At 40.5% G+C, this 13945-nt stretch overlaps 1 protein-coding gene across 2 annotated transcripts in view; it reads right to left on the bottom strand.

Moving 5' to 3' along the window:
- CRTAC1 (cartilage acidic protein 1) overlaps nucleotides 1-12812 on the bottom strand; it is a 2772383-nt gene extending 2759571 nt beyond the window's left edge. For both annotated transcript variants that reach the window (XM_044056906.1, XM_044056905.1), the window contains exon 1: nucleotides 12697-12812. The gene's annotated coding sequence lies outside the window, so the exon portion shown is untranslated. The remainder of the gene's footprint in view (nucleotides 1-12696) is intronic.
- Between the last annotated feature and the right edge of the window lie 1133 nt (nucleotides 12813-13945).

The following is a 13945-nucleotide window of genomic DNA, read 5'->3' as shown; positions in this document are numbered from 1 at the left end:
AATGTTGTTAGTGCATATGCTCCACAAGTTGGGTGTGTGATGGATGAGAAAGAAAAATTTTGGAGCGAGTTGGATGAAGTGCTGATGACTGTACCCAAGTGTGAGAGACTGGTGATTGGAGCAGATTTCAATGGGCATGTTGATGAAGGGAACAGAGGGGATGAGGAAGTGATGGGTAGGTATGGTGTTGAGCAAAGGAATGCAGAAGGTCAGATGGTAGGGGATTTTGCAAAAAGGATGGACATGGCTGTGGTGAATATGTATTTTAACAAGAGGGAGGAGCACAGGGTGACATACAAGAGTGGATGAAGATGCACACAGGTGGATTATATCTTATGTAGGAGGGCCAGTCTGAAGGAGATTGGAGCTTGTAAAGTGGTGACTGGAGAAAGTGTAGTTAGGCAGCATAGGATGGTGGTTTGTAGGATGATGTTGGTGATCAAGAGGAGGAGGAGGAGTGTAAGGGCAGCACCAAGGATCAAATGATGGAAATTGAAAAGGAGCAATTGTGAGGTGGAGTTTGGGGAAGAGTTAAGACAAGCACTGGGTGGCAGTGAAGAGTTACCAAATAGCTGGGTAACTACAGCAGGGCTAGTAAGGGAGATGGCTAGAAAGGTGCTTGGTATGACATCTGGACAGAGGAAGGATGACAAGTAGACATGGTGGTGGAATGAGGAAGTACAGGAGAGTATACAGAGAAAGAGGTTGGCAAAGAAGAAGTGGGATTGTCAGAGAGATGAAGAAAGTAGACAGGAGTATAAGAAGATGAGGTGCATGGCAAAGAGAGAGGTGGTGAAGGCTAAGGATAAGGCATGTGAAGAGTTGTATGAAAGGTTGGACACTAAGGAGGGAGAAAAGGACCTGTACCGATTGGCTAGACAGAGGGACCGAGCTAGGAAAGATGTGCAGCAGGTAAAGGTGATAAAGGATAATGAGGGAAACATACTTACAAGTGAGGAGAGTGTGTTGAGCAGATGGAAAGAGTACTTTGAGGAGTTGATGAATGAAGAGAATGAGAGGGAGAGAAGGTTGGATGATGTGGGGATAGTGAATCATGAAGTGCAGTGGATTAGCAAGGAGGAAGTAAGGATAGCTATGAAGGGGATGAAGAATGGAAAGGCTGTTGGTCCAGATTACATACCTGTGGAAGCATGGAGGTGTTTAGGTGAAATGGCAGTGGAGTTTCTAACCAGATTGTTTAATGAAATCTTGAAAAGTGAGAGGATGTCTGAGGAATGCAGAAAGTGTTTTGGTACCGATTTTTAAGAATAAGGGTGATGTGCAGAGCTGTAGTAACTAGAAAGGGATTAAATTGATCAGTCACAGCATGAAGTTATGGGAAAAAGTAGTGGAAGCTAGGTTAAGAAGGGATGTGATGATTAGTGATCAGCAGTATGGTTTCATGCTGGGAAAGAGCACTACAGATGCAATGTTTGCTCCGAGAGTGTTGATGGAGAAGTACAGAGAAGGTCAGAAGGAGTTGCACTGTATTTTTGTAGACTGAGAAAGCATATGACAGGGTGCCTAAAGAGGAGTTGTGGTATTGTGTGAGGAAGTTGGGAGTGTCAGAGAAGTATGTAAGAGTGGTACAGGATATGTACGAGGGTAGTGTGACAGCGGTGAGGTCTGCGGTGGGAGTGGTGGATACGTTTAAGGTGGAGGTGGGATTACATCAAAGATCAGCTCTGAGCCCTTTCTTATTTACAATGGTGATGGACAGGTTGACAGACAAGATCAGACAGGAGTCCCTGTGGGCTATGATGTTTGGAGATGACATTGTGATCTGTAGTGAGAGTAGGGAAAAGGTGGAGACCACCATGGAGAGATGGAGATAAGCTCTAGAGAGAGGAGGAATGAAGGTCAGCAGGACTAAGACCGAATATATGTGTGTGAATGAGAGGGAGGATAGAGGAATGGTGAGGATGCAGGGAGTAGAGGTGGTGAAGGTGAATGAGTTTAAGTACTTGGGGTCAACAGTTCAGAGTAATGGTGAGTGTGGAAGAGAGGTGAAGAAGAGAGTACAGGCAGGGTGGAGAAGAGTGTCAGGAGTGATTTGTGACAGACTAGTACTAGTGAGAGTGAAAGGAAAGGTCTACAAGAGGGTGGGGATACCAGCTCTGTTATATGGGTTGGAGACAGTGGCAATGACAATGGCAGGAGTTAGAGCTGGATTTGGCAGTTAAAGATGTTAAGATTTGCACTGGGTGTGACCAGTGTGGACAGGATTAGGAATAAGTCAGCCCAGGTTGCAAGGTTTGGAGATAAAGCCAGAGGCAAGATTACATTGGTTTGGACATGTGCTGAGGAGGGATGCCGAGTATATTGGAAAAAGATGCTAAGGATGAAGCTACCAGGTAACAGGAAAAGAGGAAGGCATAAGATAAGGTTTATGGATGTGGTGAGAGGACATGCAGGTGGTTGATGTGACAGAGCAAGATGCAGAGGACAGGAAGAAATGGAAACAGATGATCCGCTGTGGTGACCCCTAACAGGAACAGCCGAAAGATCTCACACACACACACAATTTCACATTTGTTAACTGGGTTAGTCCAACTGAGTTTGCAAATAAACCCATTTTCAGTGGAGACCAGGGAGAAAAGCCCCAGCAAACATAAGTAAAGATAAGATGGCAATATACAAATATTAAACAATCACAATACAAAATAATTGTAAAAAAGAAAAGTTATTAACCATTTGCATTGCATTGATAGTAAGCAACCCATTTTCAGTGGACACCCAAGGGGAAAGAGCCCCAGCAAACATAAGCAAAGATAAACATACAGGACAAAACTATTAAACAATGCAAATATAAAATTAATTATAAAGAGAAAAACAAAAGAAAAAATAAGGGTTGCACTGATAGCAGTGGTCTAAATTTACTAGATAAGAGAGTAAAAAACAAAAAGATAATAGAGATTCAAAAAGAAGGAAAATGGACAGACATTGATAGGAAGTGGGGGAAAAAGACAGTGTGGAGAATGGGGGGGGGGGGTTATACTAGGGCTATAGTAGTAGACCTGAGGGTTTAGGAGGTTTGTTTAATCAGAAATTACTAACAGAGAAAGAAAGTTAGGAGATGCAACAGGTTATACAGTAGGACAGACTAAGACTGCATGTGGTCAAGGCAAAGGCATCATTTCAAGTTTAGTAGGTGGGATTTAAGCTCCTTTTTAAAACAGGGAAAGGAAAGGTTGGATGTAATATGGAAAGGGAGTTAGTTCCAATTTAGTGAGACAGTCTGTTTGCAAAGTAATTTGCCAACATTCCTTTTGGGTTTATAAACCGAGACAAGATGCACTCCGGAGAGGCCAGGGAGAAGAGTAGAGAGTAACATGGGAGACACGAGCAGGGCAGAAAGAGGAGTTGAGTATGGAAAAGGTAGTGTGGAGTTGCGATTGTAGGAGAAGCTGTGGAAATTCCAGTCACTGAAATTTGTTTAGTGAGAGGCAGTGATGCAACTAGAGTGGTTTAGAATAAATCTGGCAATTTTGTTGCATCATACAGTTTTTGTACTTACTTTCCTCACTTGCTTAGAGAAAAACAGCTCTTATACTCACTTGTCTAGAGGAAAGTAATTTTTTATTCAGGCATGTCCAGGGGTCAACTCACAGTGTTCTATCCTGTCTATCTGATGAATCTGGGCATCTTGAGGCAATGTAGCAATTGCCTCATGTACACAGACAACCATCTCCTCCTACCACCCAATGCCCCACAACCTGTGAGAGATGCACTTATCTAGCCAAACTGGAGGTAAAGCTCTCTCCAAGACTGAACTTTGACAGTCAAGAGGAGAAGGTGAATGCTTGCACCACACCACACTACACAGTCCCACTAAACCTACACCACCAAAATCCACTCAAAAACACAAAAGCATTCGCAGAGGCTCTCAATAATAATCTGCTCAAGCAACGGAGACATCCAAAGCAGAAACGCAAGCAACCTCCACCCCCAACACAAACCAAATGACACATAATCCACAGACTCAGTGTGCCAATAAACCACTGACCATAAGGCAAACCAACATACCCAACACTAGTCATAGGTGACTCTATAGTCAGGCACACTGATGTCCCATTCACCAGGCTAAACAAGGAAAAGGTTGTCAGCTGCCTGTCAGGTGCCAGGATTTGCCACAAGGCATGCACTCAGGTCACTCCTAAACAAGTACAAATATGACTGTCATTGTCCATGTTGGTGTGAACGACTTTAGACTTATCTCGCTGGACTACATAGAGAGAGACATGGAAGAGCTCTCCAATCTTGTAGCCCAGGCAGGTATGATCCTAGCCCCGAGTAGCATCCTATCGCCTAGATAGATACCGCAGTACAAGTACAAAATGATGGACTTCAACAACTGGCTAAGCTTCTGGTGTCATTCTAAGGGGATCCAGTATCTGTCTTCCTGGGACGACATTGTCGAGAAACCACGATGCTTTGCCAGAGATGGCCTGCACCTGTCGCCCCTTGGATTCCGGATACTGGCTAAGGCTCTTGCCGTCCCTATACTTTTTCTTTAGGCAAGGTTCAAACGACAAATTCACCACCGTAACAGGAACAGACAAGCAAAAACTGAGGGTAATCCTACTCAAGGCTAGAAGTCTAAATCTCAACATGCACTCACTTGAGACGCTCCTTAAAATGGAGAACAGATATCTGTGCAGTGACTGAGACCTGGTTCAATGCTCTAGAGAGTTCCCCTGCATTACCAGGCTATAACTCATGCCACACTTTTCGGCCATCTAACCTGGAGTAGAACACCAAAGGCAGAGGTGTGTCCATATTCATTAAGGATATCCACACCTCCAGGCTAGTTGCGCAGCATAACGCATCAAAGGATATCCAAGTGCAACTAACTCTGGGCAAAATTGCAATCCAAATTGTAGCTTGCTACAGATCCCCCACCATGTCCCAGGATTCCCACTTCTCTTTTCTTGATATACTGGAAAATATTAGGGTTCAAACACCCTAATAATGGGCGATTTCAACTACCCCATTAACCGTGAAAACTACTCATGTACCAACTCCTTAGCTCAACGCTTTCTGGAATTCATAAATTCCAATGCCCTAGATTCAACTTATCCACAGCCCCACCAAGGGCAACAATATCCTAGACCTAGTCATTACCAACATGAGTGACCATGTTCCACACCTGAACTAAATTCCTCGTTGGTCAGATCGGACCATAAGCTAATCACCCTAGATATCCTCATCCCTCCCCCACCAACCATTAAGGAAACTATTGTAAAAAATGTTTCCAAACCCAACTTCATGCTTCTTAAGATTGAAGTGAAGAACTTCATGACACCCATGCAGATGGACAATACAGTTACGAATGCTGAACACTCTCTATAAACACTTACACACGTGCATGGATCGTGCTATTCCAAACAGATCCAAGACACTATCCTCCAAAAAAAGGAACCAATCTCGTGGTCCCCTGCCATAAACAAACTTTACAATAGAAGGAAGAAACTGCTGCAAAAGAGTAAAATCTCATGGAGTGGAGGAGCTCCCTGGTCAGATTCAGTAAGAAGCTGAGATCCCTTATAAGATCCTCTAAAGCTAGCTATGAAAACAAAATTGCCACAGATTCTAAGGGCAACCACAAATCATTCTACAGCTATGTCAACAATCTCAATGGCAACACCCAGATCTGCTCTGAATTACAGCACAACAGCATGAAAATTACAGAACCAAACTGATATTGCCAACATCCTGGCAGATAGGTTCAGTGCTAACTTTACCCCCCCCCCCCTCACCCCCCAAAGGGCCCATATCTATACAGGAAGAATGCAGAATCCCTGTAATCACATTTATGCAGGTAAAAGCCACAATCTCTAAAACCACAAACACAGTATTCCATAGTACAATATCCCAGGCTGTGCTTTACATGACCTTCAGAATGAACTGGCTCCCCACCTAAGTACCATGTTGAAGTATAGTCAGGCTTTGTACCCACTGAATGTTGCACAGAAACAGTTATCCCACTCCACAAAGGAAGAGCCACCACTGATCCTGGGAACTATTGCCCTATTAGCCTGACAAATCTGGTCTGCAAGGCCATGGAACGTATCATCGTGGAACTCAAAGACATTGGTAACTTTCAAACTCTGGACCCTACCCAGTTCGGGTTTGTGAAAGGCAGATCATGCCTTCTGAACCTGATCGATTTCTTTGAGGCTGTCACCAAAGGTGTAGACGAAGGTAAGGTGGTTCACAAAGCCTATCTTGACCATGCCAAGGCTTTCAACACCACCCCCTTTTTGGGATTATAACAATTTATGGCAAGTATGTACCCAAGAAGACTGAATGCTGCAATGAAGTCAAAAGGTGCTTCAAAGTATTCGTTTAAGGGTGTACACACTTACGCAACCATCTTACTGCAAGTTTTTTTTCTATATCTATATCTATATCTATATCTATATCTATATTTTGCAGGGGTGTTTGTTTGCCCCGCTGAATAAAAGTATGTTTTATTCTTTTTTTTTTTAAGTTATTTTATTTCATTGCTCCGATGGTATTCCGCAGCACATCTGTATGGACATGGCAATGTTTGCCTTGTCAACTCTTCAGTTCACCAAGATATTCGGCCCACTTGTAGCCTACTCATCACCATTCTGCAGTGCTTATAGCTGCTTGGGGGGGGGGCAGAAGGATAATGCCCCGACTACAGCTCAGTAGACCAGAATTCAAGTAATAGCTCTGGCAACTAGGAATGATGGAAGGGGGGATTCCAACAGGATCCCTGCTGCAGGCAGAGGACATGTGAAGATGGGGGTATAGTCCTGAGAGAGATTAGGGTGCATACATTGCCTGATTTGACAGAAGTACTAAATTAGCACATCTCCATTGCATGCCCACCTTCTGAATGTAGGAGACGACTATGGGGGGGGTGGAATAGGGCATTAAAAAAGGGAGATGGTGCGACAGCCAGACCCCCCCCCGTGGATTTCCTTCATGCCCATGCTGACCTCGGTCCTTACAGATAAAGTCCAGGAGTATGGAAAAGGTTGGTAGATCTAGTAATAAATGTAGGGCATGGGGATGGGTGCCAGAGGTGAAACATGTATATAAAAAGGAAAGAGTCTTCCATATTACTTACAGTACGTGTAACATTATTTATCCAGACGTTTTTTCTCCCTGTGTCTTTCTTATATAGCTTGCATAGTTCTTTATCATCTCTAAATTTCAAGCTAAGTAAAATATAGAGTGAAGTGTCGATCTAATTAAATTACTGGTTAATGACATCAGGAATTTATTTTATTTTTTTCGTATTTAAACAGTTCAGTCTCAAGCCTAAGCCTCACTTTTAGTGACGTTGAAAATTAATTAGTGCAAAAATGGTAAAAAGAACAAGTCATAACTCAACACTGTACTATACTCATTTGTCACACAGTTGATTTTAATGAAGACAGAAAAGAACTTAAACAAAAAAATGAAAATTACCAAATGTTTGCGCTCTAGGTGTATACAACTCTTGTCTTGCCATGCCCTAAGCAACACCCTTTATCATCCAATACAAACAGCAGCTTAAGTAGCAGGAACGTAAGAATACTGACAACTGAAGTTGATATTTTAGCATGTACATGTCATAAGAAACATTATTCTTTGATCCGCTAAATTTGTTAATAATGGACTTGACTGAGCTGCTAGTTTTGTATATGCAGGTCCATTATAAACTAGGCTACAACTTTATGCCCCTGGTTTAAATGTCATCCACCAACTTTTGGTCCATGTCTCTGCCTTCTGATGTTCTAATATCTATTATAACTTTTGCACCACCGTCATCTGCACATAACCCTTAGTTATGCATGCCTAATGCAGAAATCTGAACAAAAACACCTGACTAACTTTGTAGTACTAGATTACTAAACATGCTCCCCTGCCTAGTAAATCTTCCCTCAAGACCAGCATATGTATCCATCTGCATATATTCTGTTCACCCTCCCTGTATCAGCTTGATACATTGACTCCATGCATTAACCACTTTGTATGTGTGGGGGAGGTACACACAGACAGACAGACACACAGACAGACAGACACACAGACAGACAGACACACAGACAGACACGTATATACACACACACTCTCTCTAAGAACTCTTACATATGACAGGCTACTTCTGCATCACATGACTCAATTGTCTAACAGCCAGAAATATGATGGTAGTGAGTAAGGCGATGCAGAGGGAAGATATGAAACTGATGAGGAAACCGCCATATTAAAAACTGTGAATAATAATTTGTTGTTTACTTGTACGTGTGGTTATTGATTATCAAAGAGACAAGTTTAACCTTGTTTTTCATGCAATGCAATATTGTTTTAAAGGCTGGGATGAAGGTTTTGTGTAAATGCAATAACTGCATGTGAAGGACAGCTAATTCAGCTTGTAGTCGCTTTGGTGACAGACATTAAGTAATTTAAGCTGGCGATATGAAAAAGCTTGCTGGCAATTTTCATTTACTGGGCATCTAATGAAAAATAATTGGCAATGTGGAATGCAAACAAGCACATTATGTTAACAAATGAAACATTCATTTTTGTAATAATGGTATTAAGTATGACATTTTATTTTGCAGAGAAAAAAACATGCCTGGAAGAAAATACATAAGTTGTGCATTGTAATATCAGACATGATTCTGCACAACTGGAAAAGCAGCAACTGCAAAAAAGAAACCGAACATTACTGAAGCAAAGGCTGTACACTTTTTTCTTGTACGTAGACTGCTGCTCATCTAAGAAGGCTACAGATAAACAATTAAAAAAAACTAAGTATAACAATAGTATATAATAAACGCTCATTACTATTCAAAAACAATGCATGCTGATTGGGCAGCCTAATCAGAGTGTTGTTTGCAAATCGAGAAAATATAAAAAAAAAAAAAATGTCTGGCCTCTGAAGCACCATTGAGCAGCCAGACTTTATATCAATATATGCTGAAGGACAGAGCAAAGTGCAAGAAAAATCATGTACATTCTGCAAAGCAAATCAAATAGAAACCTAGCTGATTTTCCTTATTTATTTTCGCACAGTCCCTCATAAATCTCTCTCTCTTTTTTTTTTAATAGTTAAAGAAAAAAAAGCAATGGACATTCTGTTTTCTACATTGCTTCACATGCACTGATGTACTGTGCAAGTGCGGGAATGTAAAATGTAAATGTAAAATTTACGTAAAACTTCAAATGAGGTGAGCGCTTAGATGGCCCACCTGCAGTAATTAGGCATGGAGTTTTTAATTAAATGACCAATTAGCATATTTAAATTGCAGAACCTTATGCAATCCTCTTGTGGTAGGACAAGTCCAAGGATTAGTCAGTCCCTTTACTGCTTTTACTACAGATTGATTTCTAGAAGCCTGTACATGTATATTAAAATTTCAAGGAATATCTTTAGTAACATTATTAATAATTTACCCATGGACGGCAATCCTAGATCAAACGCTAATGACAGTTACAAATTAACTTTTAATATGATTTTTTTTTTTATTTTGTACTTCTCTGCCACAACTTTAAACAAGCATTTTAATACCAGATTTTGCACCAACACTGAACTGCAGCAGCAGGGGTAAAACTGCTTCTGCCCTGCCCCTACTTGGGAAAACACTTCCTAAAATGAAACTTGTAATGATGGAGAGAGCCCGGAAGTTTCTCTTTGTATTGGAGTTACTGTTATTCAAAGTTGTATCCCACCTGTGACTTCTGGCACATCGATCTAACTGATTACACATCAGAATTAATCTGCCCCAACTTATCAGATACTTCATGCAACATTTTTTAACCATTTCATACACGACAACACCTACAACCTTATCTTTTTGTTTCCTACAGCTGACCTTGGTCTATATTTTGTTCCCTTTTGACTTCTTCCGATAAAACTTGGGGCTGGCAAAGAAATCAAGGCATCTCAAGTCTGTGTCTGGGAGTGTTTTACCTGCTCCTCCCCACAATAAGTGCCAAGTAATAACCTGTAAGTGAGGAACTCAAAGGATGAACCACATTGCTTCTCACTTCTGTAACAATCTGACACTAGCAAGCTGCCTCACCCACCCTCAGGAACTGCTGTGTGTTAGGGTCTTCAGCCTCTATCAAGCAGATCTAGCCCCTTTATGTACCCTGTGTCCCTCTGTCATCTCCCTAGGACAAACACACCCATCATACTTGGTAGTACCCAAGGTGCCCAAGCTGGTACTTGAAGCTGGGATGCCTGGCCACAGTCTTACCCTTCAATGACATGACACTGGCCAATGACTATATTCATCCCTTCTTGCTAAGTTATACTTATTTTACTACTAGAACCACAGTCCAGGTCTAAGCAAACAATATTTGATATTGCATTACAGATGAGCTTTGCCCACTTAGCAGCAGGGCTACTAAAATGTGTATGGTTTGCAAATGCGACATACATTGGGGAGATGAAACATTTCTCCTGGTATATGAAAATTACAACTATTATGGATATCAGTATTTTTCACAGATTGCACATATGTAAATATAAACAGATGTGTGTTTATTATATATACAAACATACACAGATGCATACATACACACACAAATAAAACAAATATGCACCGTGCCTTGATTACTGTGTGCTGCTCCCTACCAGAGGAGCAACTGACTTGACTTGGTCATCACAAAAACTGCACCTCTATGCACGTTTAGTCACCCCCATTATTGGTCAAGTCTGACCACCATTCAGTGGTCTTTAATCTCGGGACCAACTCTAATAGGTAGAAGTGGAGAGAGTTATCCAAACAGTGAAAAATCCGACAGGGAAGACCAGTGGTGATAAATGACAACTGTTTTGCAAATTTGAAACACAGGACTAGTCCACTATAGTGGACTGGCTTTTCTCACCATCTCAGTTTCGAGTGGGCATAACGTACCAAAGCAAGTTATCTGCTTCATCTGCACTGCTGATGCCGGAAAGAAATCGATACAAAGTAAAGGGAATAACGAAGACAAACGCGAGAGAGACGAGAACAGAATTAGGACACAAAGTGTTGAAGAATACTAGAGTTACAAGGTGGGAGAGAAGACATGTCACCTAAAGCGAGCATACATGGTAAAGTTAAACCTAGGTGCTGTATTGTTTTAGAAGGTAAAACACACATATGGAAACTTATAGATATTTATATCAGACAAAGGAGGAATAATTACAAAAAAACAACAGAATGTCTTATGTTATAACCCTATAAACGCTAAAGTACAGCAGGAGCTCCCCCAAAATGAAGTGACGATCCCAGACAGAGAGGGGTATTCTAGACTTGGAAGAGCACAGAAGAAACACTTCTGTTACATGGGCAGTTCAATACCCAAAAAGGATTCAGCTGAGCTGCATCTATTTAAGTATCTTGTGAAGGTATATTAAAATGGCAATATTTAGTATAGAGTTACGATTAGTTTAAAATGCTAAAGTTAAGAACATTGCATGCCCCTGTTTCACACATACCCAGTTGAATAGAGAAGGGTCATCTTGACTGACTACACTGTTATTTGGGGATTCTGACAAATATCCCAGTGTGCTACAGTACACTTATGTCAGCAGCCTTTTCAAACCTACCGTCTTACAGGTTCATTAATCTGTGAGGATTTAAAGTAAACTAGCTTTACATTCCCATGGCAGTTTTAGGTCCTGGTGTTTTGTGTATGAATAATCTAGAGTGGGTTTAGCCCCAACCATGAGGAAAAATTATGTTCGAGTGCAGTTTGCTTTATGCGGAGTGCTATTCTCTGGGGCACACACTTTCCTTGCATTGCATCTGTTTTTCTTTTATTATTGTTTAAACAGCTTTGACAAGCAATTACACCAAGTATTCAACTTGACAAGCAATATAACAGTTATTTTGGAGAAGCTACTCTCTGGGCTACCACTTTTACAGTTGCATATAATGTATTTTACATTGTTTTTCCGTGCCTTTTCAGTCATGGAATGGTGTGTGAACAGCTTTTTACACTTCTGGGATAATTAGTTAACCCCATTAACCTTCGTTCTTCTTGTTTATGAATTATTTCACAGCTTATGGGCATGAGAAAAAACTCATATCAACTTCTTATGCACTAGTCCTTATACAACTGCTAATATTTCCTACCATGTATAGAGTTAACAGAGGTATTTGTTGACGTATTTTATGTAATTTTAAGATGCAATTAATACGGCATGCCAGCAGATGCCCATGGAAAGATTATTAAAATGTCAAGCTCGCCTACACACAAGGCCAAGGATGACTGCTGTTTCATTTCTAGAATAAAGGGAAATGGGGCCTGCAATTGCAAAATATACAAATGACTTTAAAATACTCCCAAACAGGAGTTTCTTCTTTCTAATGAAGGGTCAGCTCTAAGTTTACTTAAACTGTGTAATTGAATAAAGGTTCAGCTCCAAGTTTATTTAAACTGCATGCAAGTATGAGACTTATTTCATCCAAGGACACTTCTAATGCATTTTATTTTTCAGGCATCACACAGGTGATATTACAATTAAACACTACAGATGTAAACGAGACAGCAGTTAACTGTGGTATGCTGCAGATACATTTGTGTTTTGTAGGTACTTTTTTTATTTTTATTTACCAAAAGAGGAGTAACACAAAGGTATGGATTCAAGTCTGCACAAAACAATGCAACAGAGAAGTCAGTGTATAGCAAGAAACCAGATTTAAATTGCCTGTGGAATACCACAAGTGAAAAAAAAATTACCAAAAGCTTAATAGCTTTCTTAGCAATGATGATCCGATTCTGCCAGCTGTAACTTAGCCTTCCAGCTTCAGTGTAAGTATCGCTAGAGTTCCTTTTCCCTGGGTTGCTTTTTACGGGATGCTGTTGTTGTGAATAAGAAAAGTATGTCTCAGTTGACTTACTGTATCCTGACAAACTAAATTGTGAATAGAAAATCAATAAATACATTATCTGGCTCAATGCACTATAAAATATTTTGCCATCAAATTGAAATACTCTCTTCATAACATTATGCTGAGTCAGATGGCTAACCAAATACTTGGGTACATCAATTAGTTCAGAGAACACCCTCCAGTACAGATTCATAGTGACATAAAAATTCTAAATCTTGAAGGTTATATTTTATTCCTATCCAAGTACCAGCACTGCTTAACATAAAGGGATACTGACTCAGCTTGCAGAGTGTAATATTTACATGATGAGATGTTAAAAAAAATACAGATTATGAAAGCAGTTTAGTACCAAACGAGCTTTTTAGTTCACCTGGAATACCCATACCTGCATAACAGGGACTAATTGCAAGCAGTGTGGATCATTAACCAGGATTTCTCTTTATGCTTTACTTGCGGAACTTTAGTACTTGCAGTAAAACTATTCCCTTTTGACTGCAGCATTTAACCCTAAAGGATTGGTAGTACTGCCTGGGGAATCACTATTGGTTTGTAGTGTACTTCTTTCATGCTGCTTTTTTCCTTATTTGTTAGCAATTCTACCAAAGGGTCATGAATGCATGGCATAACTTAGCCCTTCTTTACAGCAAATATCTCACAGCATCCACCTCTATTTCTCTGCAATGAAACACCATATTGTTACATTTAGCAAAACCTGGCAAAAATTGGTACATTCAACTGCACAATAAATGCTTTATTTGTACGTTTGGTCAATGCTCATTTCAGATTTCAGCTGTATTAACTTTTTCCAAGATTTATTGCAAAATCCACAGAGCTAATATCAAAACTACAGCAGTTGCAGTGATTTTTAGAATACTGTTCCTGGATGAGCTACTAACCTTAGCGAGTTTCAATATACATTTTGCTTATCATCATCATACATTGTTACATACTAGACCATAATGCATTGCATTATTTACGCACTCCACTGGGGGAGGGTGTTCCAATGAAGACTGAATTTTAACAACAGGGGCTACACTCCTAAGGTGCCATACACTAGACAAGTATAAAAGTGAGATCTTATTTGCCTGAATGGCAAT

This window comes from Protopterus annectens, chromosome 14.part0 (genome assembly GCF_019279795.1).
Source record: "Protopterus annectens isolate FY-2018-M chromosome 14.part0, PAN1.0, whole genome shotgun sequence".
Classification (NCBI taxonomy): domain Eukaryota; kingdom Metazoa; phylum Chordata; order Ceratodontiformes; family Protopteridae; genus Protopterus; species Protopterus annectens.
Note: the sequence above shows the minus strand (reverse complement) of the source record. Positions and strands in the feature narration are given on the sequence as shown.